General features: G+C 33.4%; 1 long non-coding RNA gene across 1 annotated transcript; it reads left to right on the top strand.

The window, feature by feature from the left end:
* Positions 1 to 4,134: 4,134 nt before the first annotated feature.
* On the top strand, positions 4,135 to 5,233 carry LOC129614455 (uncharacterized). The gene is made up of 3 exons (XR_008697380.1): positions 4,135 to 4,249; positions 4,340 to 4,436; positions 4,516 to 5,233. It is a non-coding gene; the product is annotated as an uncharacterized LOC129614455 (long non-coding RNA).
* The last annotated feature ends 767 nt before the right edge of the window (positions 5,234 to 6,000 follow it).

Below are 6,000 nucleotides of genomic sequence, written 5' to 3'. Positions count from 1 at the left end.
AGAACAGAGCCCTAAGGCACTCCACAGCTAATTGAAAGTTCGTCACTAAGAGCACAACCAATCTTAACCCTTTGTTTCCGTTCCGACAAGTAAGAAGCGAACCAGTCATACATAAACCCCCTAAAACCTGCATTGGACAATTTTCTTAATAGCAAATTATGATCAACCAGATCGAAAGCCTTAGTCAAATCAATAAACAGAGCAGACGTAGCTTTCCCCATATTTAAAGAGTGGCAAATCTCCTCGCAAAATTTTAATAATGCTCCCTCTGTAGATTTACCACTCAGAAAACCAAATTGATTTTCACTAAAAAAAGCATTTTTATTCAAAAAGTAAACAACTCTGGTTTTAATAGCTTTTTCGAATATCTTTGAAAAAGTTGGTAAAATAGAAATAGGTCTGTAATTGTTAATGTCTAATTTATCACTTTTCTTAAATAGAGGGATAACTTCGGCAGATTTCAAACAATCAGGAAAAGATCCTGAAAAAACAGACTTATCAAAGATATAAGCTAAAACATGAATAATCGGCCAAGATATTTTTCTTACAATTTTATTAGTTATCCCATCTGAAGTACCAGAATCCGAATTATCTAAACTATTAATTATTTTGCGTTCTTCCAAGGAAGTTATCGGTTCATAAAAGAAGCTAGTTCTACTATAAACCTCATCACTAATAACAGAATTATCAAAAAGCCAACTAGAGTTCGGTTCACCAGAAAGTAACGGCACCCTTACAAAATATTCATTAAATTTTTGAGCCAAAAATGACTGATCAAATATAACATCACCATCAATTTCAATGTTTATTTCACTATGGGAACGGTCCCTATTTAGAAGATTGTTAACTAACTGCCACTCTTTCTTAGAATCACCTTTAGCATTATTAAATTTACCCAAACAGAAATTATCTTTTGACTTTTCAACAGAAGTTCTTATGCTTTTACTAAATTTCTTTACATAGTTTCTCAATCTCGTATTATCAGGACACCTTTTTAATATTTTCGGAAATTTATTTCTTCTTCTAATATCTCTAACCATACTATAAGAATAAATGGAAGAACAGATTGAAATATGTCCACCCAAAATATTAATAAATTTACTAAAAGCTAAATTCGAATCAGGTTCATCATACACAGTATCCCATGCCTCATACATAAGCATTTCATTTAATTTAGCAAAATCTATACTTTTAACATTGTTATTTAAAAATGGATTATTGACAGTATGCTGGATACCTGGAAAAATTTTCTGAAACCGCGTAAATAGGTGATTAATACACGTTGAAGATGTATTGCACACTCTCGAAGGCTCATTAATGCAAGACTCGAAGCCATTTGCGGATAATAAGAGAAAAAAGAATAATCATCTACATCATTAGAATTACCAAGCAAATCTATATTAACATCACCAAGAATAACGCAGTTTTTGGTTTTTACCGATTCAACAAAATGACCAAATTCATTATAAACTCATTAACTTTGGAACACTGCAGTCTATATACCATCATGTCTACATACCATCATATTAATTAAGAAACATTTGCAATAGTTAATTATTAAGAAATATTCACAATAATTAATAATCAATAAGTCAATTAAAAAACTTAAGCATGATACGATAGAATAATAAACCTATAGATAGATATATCAAAGTATATCTATTAATAAGTAGTTCGACTCTCCGTCTACATCACACTAATGCAATCACTCACCAATATTTGTATACAAGGCGGGAGTTTTATTTTTGTAACTTATTCCAGTACAAGGTGGCAAAAAAGGTGTATTCATATTATAAAAGCGAAACGGAAAAGAAATGTTTAAAAAAAATTATTAAAATTTATATAATATAATTTTGAAAAATAATAAAAATAAATTTTAAAAAGACGAATCACCAATGGGGGTGATCGCATGACCCCCGATCTCCTTCTAAATGGGTCCATCAACGCCGATCTACTATGCAATAAGTGGTCTCCCCCAGAATTCATGAGACCAGCCTCCGAAGAGTGTGGATTTTCCAGCATTACTGGATTACCACCTGGGGTATTCAATCCTTGTGTTTTGTTCATTGCATTTGTTTGTTTTATTTCGGAGTTTTCTTCTCTTAGCCTTTGAGAATAATTTCCTCGTGCAAGGCAGCACATATAATTTCTGGCGCCTCTCAGGAATCAGACGCAGACCAGAGAGCCGCTCATTGTGAGTCCGTCGCGTCTGGACTTTCATTTGGATTTTAGTGGACTCTTACCACAAGCATACCTTGCTGCGGATATTTCGTAGCCCGATCCACCGGGATCTCATTTAATTTTAGTATTTAAAATTTAAAATTTAATTTAATTTAAAATTGTATTTTATTTTCTTTTTACATCTTCTCCGTTTTATGATTTTAATCAAAGTGACCTATTTAACATTAAAATTTGCTTCGGTACAAAAATTACCGTTAAGAATGCAGTTAACATAATGTTTTAATGGAAAAATGCATTAGCCTAATTTAAAAACTATATAAAAAAATATAAATGGGCATTGACCTCGAGTGTGAATACACTGTTCTTTTCTGTTTCCTTTTCGCCTTGAGATGTCTCTAATATACTCGTACTCTGTTGTAGCATTTATAATTTGTGGCTACACTCGGCCGGTCAGGTAGTGCAAAAATTATGTTCAAATAAATCAAGATGTCAGCTGACATTGGATACCAAAACAAAGGTAAGATCACTTTGCTTTTTACCGACCGTATTGTGTAAACAATAGGTAGGTTATGTGATGGCAACAAATTTTGCATATCGAGTTTTCGGTGGGAACGTACTTCTCCATAGTAGGGAAGTGTAAATAAACTATTTTTAGCAACCTGTCGGTCTGTCGGTCTGTCGATCTGTCGGTCTGTCGGTCTGTGTGTGCACGCGTGTATCTCAAGTTCGGCTGAACCGATTTTGATGAAATTTTATATGTAAGTTTGTTTCCACCATGGCACGGATCGATCAACTTTTGGTATATATCAGGCCTCGGGAACTGCACTCTTTAGCGGGCCTGTTTTACATTTTTGAACATTTTAAAGAAAATGTTCAACCGATTTACTTGAAATTTTATATATAAGCTCAGCTCGACCGTCCGCAAAAATTCGTATATTTTGGAAGAAATCAGGCATCGGCAACTAGACGTTTACTACGGGCCAAATATACAATTTTGTGTATATAAAGAGAAATAATCAACCGATTTCATTGAAATTTAATATATGAACTCCTCGTATTAAAACAATGAACATATAAATTTTTTGGAAAGATCAGGGCTCGAAAACGGATTTGCGGGCCGATTTTACATTTTTCACCATTTTGAAGAAAGTATTCAACCGATTTACTTGAAATTTCATATATAAGCTTTGCTCGATCATACGCAAAAATTCCTAATTTTTGGAAGAAATCAGGCATCAGCAACTGGGCGTTTACTACGGGCCAAATATACATTTTTGTGTATATAAAGAGAAATAATCAACCGATTTCATTGAAATTTAATATATGAATTCCTCGTATTAAAACAATGAACATGTAAATTTTTTCGAAAGATCAGGCATTGGCAACTAGACGTTTACTACGGGTCAAACATACACTTTTGTGTATATAAAGAGAAATAACCAACCGATTTCATTGAAATTTAATATATGAATTCCTCATATTAATGCAATGAACATATAACTTTTTTGGAAAGATCAGGGGTCGAGAACTGATTTGCGGGCCGATTTTACATTTTTCACCATATCCACAGAACAAATTGATGGAATTTCTTGAAATTTGATATTTGAGTTCTAGTTGTTACCGAAACTAACTGGCGAGCATTTCAGGGAATTCGGGTAGCACAAAGCGAAACTCTACTAAGAGTCAAATTTACATTTTTCTAAGTATGTTAACTATAAGCTTACTAATGTCCTAAAAATTGGAAAGAAGTATTTAACAGACATTTTTATAATATTCTGTAACACTTTCATTTAACTAGACAATACACAATGCGGTCGGTTATGTGCTGACCACATCAGACTTTTTTGTTATAATAAAATGTTATTAAAGTGTTTTAATATATTTATAAGGTGTTCTTTTGCAATGTATTTTGTTAATGTATCATACATTGCATTTGTTTACATTTTGGCCTGTGTTGTTTTTGTGCTTAAAGTACTAATATTTCTTATTTCAGAATAAAATTTTACATCAAGGAGACCAACATGAGGACCAGAAGTCTGTACCGACCAAGGATAATGGATCAAAACAAGTAACATATAAATGTTTTCGCAAAATATTAATTTCTTATTGGAATGGGAATGCTTTTTAATCTTGTTGTTGTTTTTGCTTTTCTTTTTAGGTTTTTTGTAGCATGTTGGACCGCAGCTAAACATTCTCCTGGCTTTGATGTCCACGTTTAGTGGGTATCAATAACACTATTATGATTCATGCCAAAGGTAAGCGGTTATTTTCCAATTATTACATCCATACGAATTAATTCTGCATACTAAAGTTCTCCTCTTAATTTATTTTTAGCTTCAACACGATGACGTCACCTGGAAGAAAAAAGGTGGATAAGGAAATGAAGGGGATATAGCGTCCCGACTAGCTTTCAGCAGCGAAAGGATTTAAGGATGCGGAAGGAATTGCAGCAACCATAATTTTTTTTTAGTTTTAATATTATAGTAGTTTTGTTTAGAATAGTTTTTAAGTTTATTTATTTTAAATATTATGATATTTTTAAGATGAAATTTGCTAGGTTCCAATTCGCGTTATCTTATAAGTAGGATCGGTTTGTTGAGTAGTGTTTTTTTTTTGTTTTTAAATTTATTTATTTTTTTTGTTCGCGTTTCGTTTAATTTAAATTAATTCTTTTCTATTAGAGTTGTCTTGCTCGACCGGTAGTACGCATATTTTAGTTATCGCGCGTTTTAATATTAAATTTTTAGTTCGAATCGTACCAAACCATCCGCACCAGGGTGCGTCTCGATAATTCGTTCCATGATCCATCTGCTCGGTGTTAGGTTCTCCTCCTTTAGTAATACAAGATCACCCACCTTGACATTTTCTTGTTTTGTTGCCCATTTAGGTCGTGGTTGTAGTCGAGAAAGGTACTCCTTGTTCCAACGACGCCAAAAACTTTGCACTAAGTTTTTTATCTGACTCCAACAATCTAATCTGCTGATATTAGTATCCAGTACCGATGGTTCTGGTGGTGATAATAATATGTCACCAATCAGGAAATGTGTTGGTGTTAGCGCATTTAAATCCTCTGGATCACTTGATAGTTAACATAAAGGGTGTGAATTTAAACAGGCCTCAATCTGATGAAGTACGGTGGTAAATTCTTCATAGGTTATTACCATGTTGCCAAGTGCCCGCTTCAAATGATACTTGGTGGAGCGAACACCTGCTTCCCACAATCCGCCAAAATGAGGGGAACCTGGAGGATTGAAGTTAAATTTTATTCCTATATTTTCAATTAGCAGCGCGATTTCATTATTTAGTTGCTTTAGCATCTCATTTTTGTGTTTCGATAGGATTTTATTTGCACCTTTGAAATTAGTAGCGCAATTAAAATGGAGTTCCTGACATAGGCCTCTTCTTGCACAAAATCTTTGGAACGCCGTGACAAATCCTTCAGCCGTCAAGTCCATCACGAGTTAGAAATGAACTGCTCTGACTGACATACAAAAAAATAGAGATATATATGCCTTGTATTTTGACGGCTTCCTGGTTCTTGACGATTTTAGTTCAAACGGCCCGCAGTAATCCACACCGCTGTGTGAAAATGGTCGAATTTTTTTTACTCGTCGAGTTTGCAAATTGCCCATTAGCTGTTTCCGTGTGTCAAGTTTTTGTCTAAATTATTTGATACATTTATTAACATAAAATCTTACTATATTTCGCACATTAGTTATCCAATATTTTTCGCGTAATATTGTAATCATTAATTGAGAGCCATCATACAATGTTTCTTGGTGAACCTTTTAATAAATTTGTAAAATGATTTTTCTGATA

This window comes from Condylostylus longicornis, unplaced genomic scaffold, assembly GCF_029603195.1.
Source record: "Condylostylus longicornis isolate FDR11 unplaced genomic scaffold, ASM2960319v2 ptg000109l, whole genome shotgun sequence".
NCBI lineage: Eukaryota > Metazoa > Arthropoda > Insecta > Diptera > Dolichopodidae > Condylostylus > Condylostylus longicornis.
The sequence above is the reverse complement of the archived record's forward strand: the minus strand, read 5'-3'. Positions and strand labels throughout refer to the sequence as shown.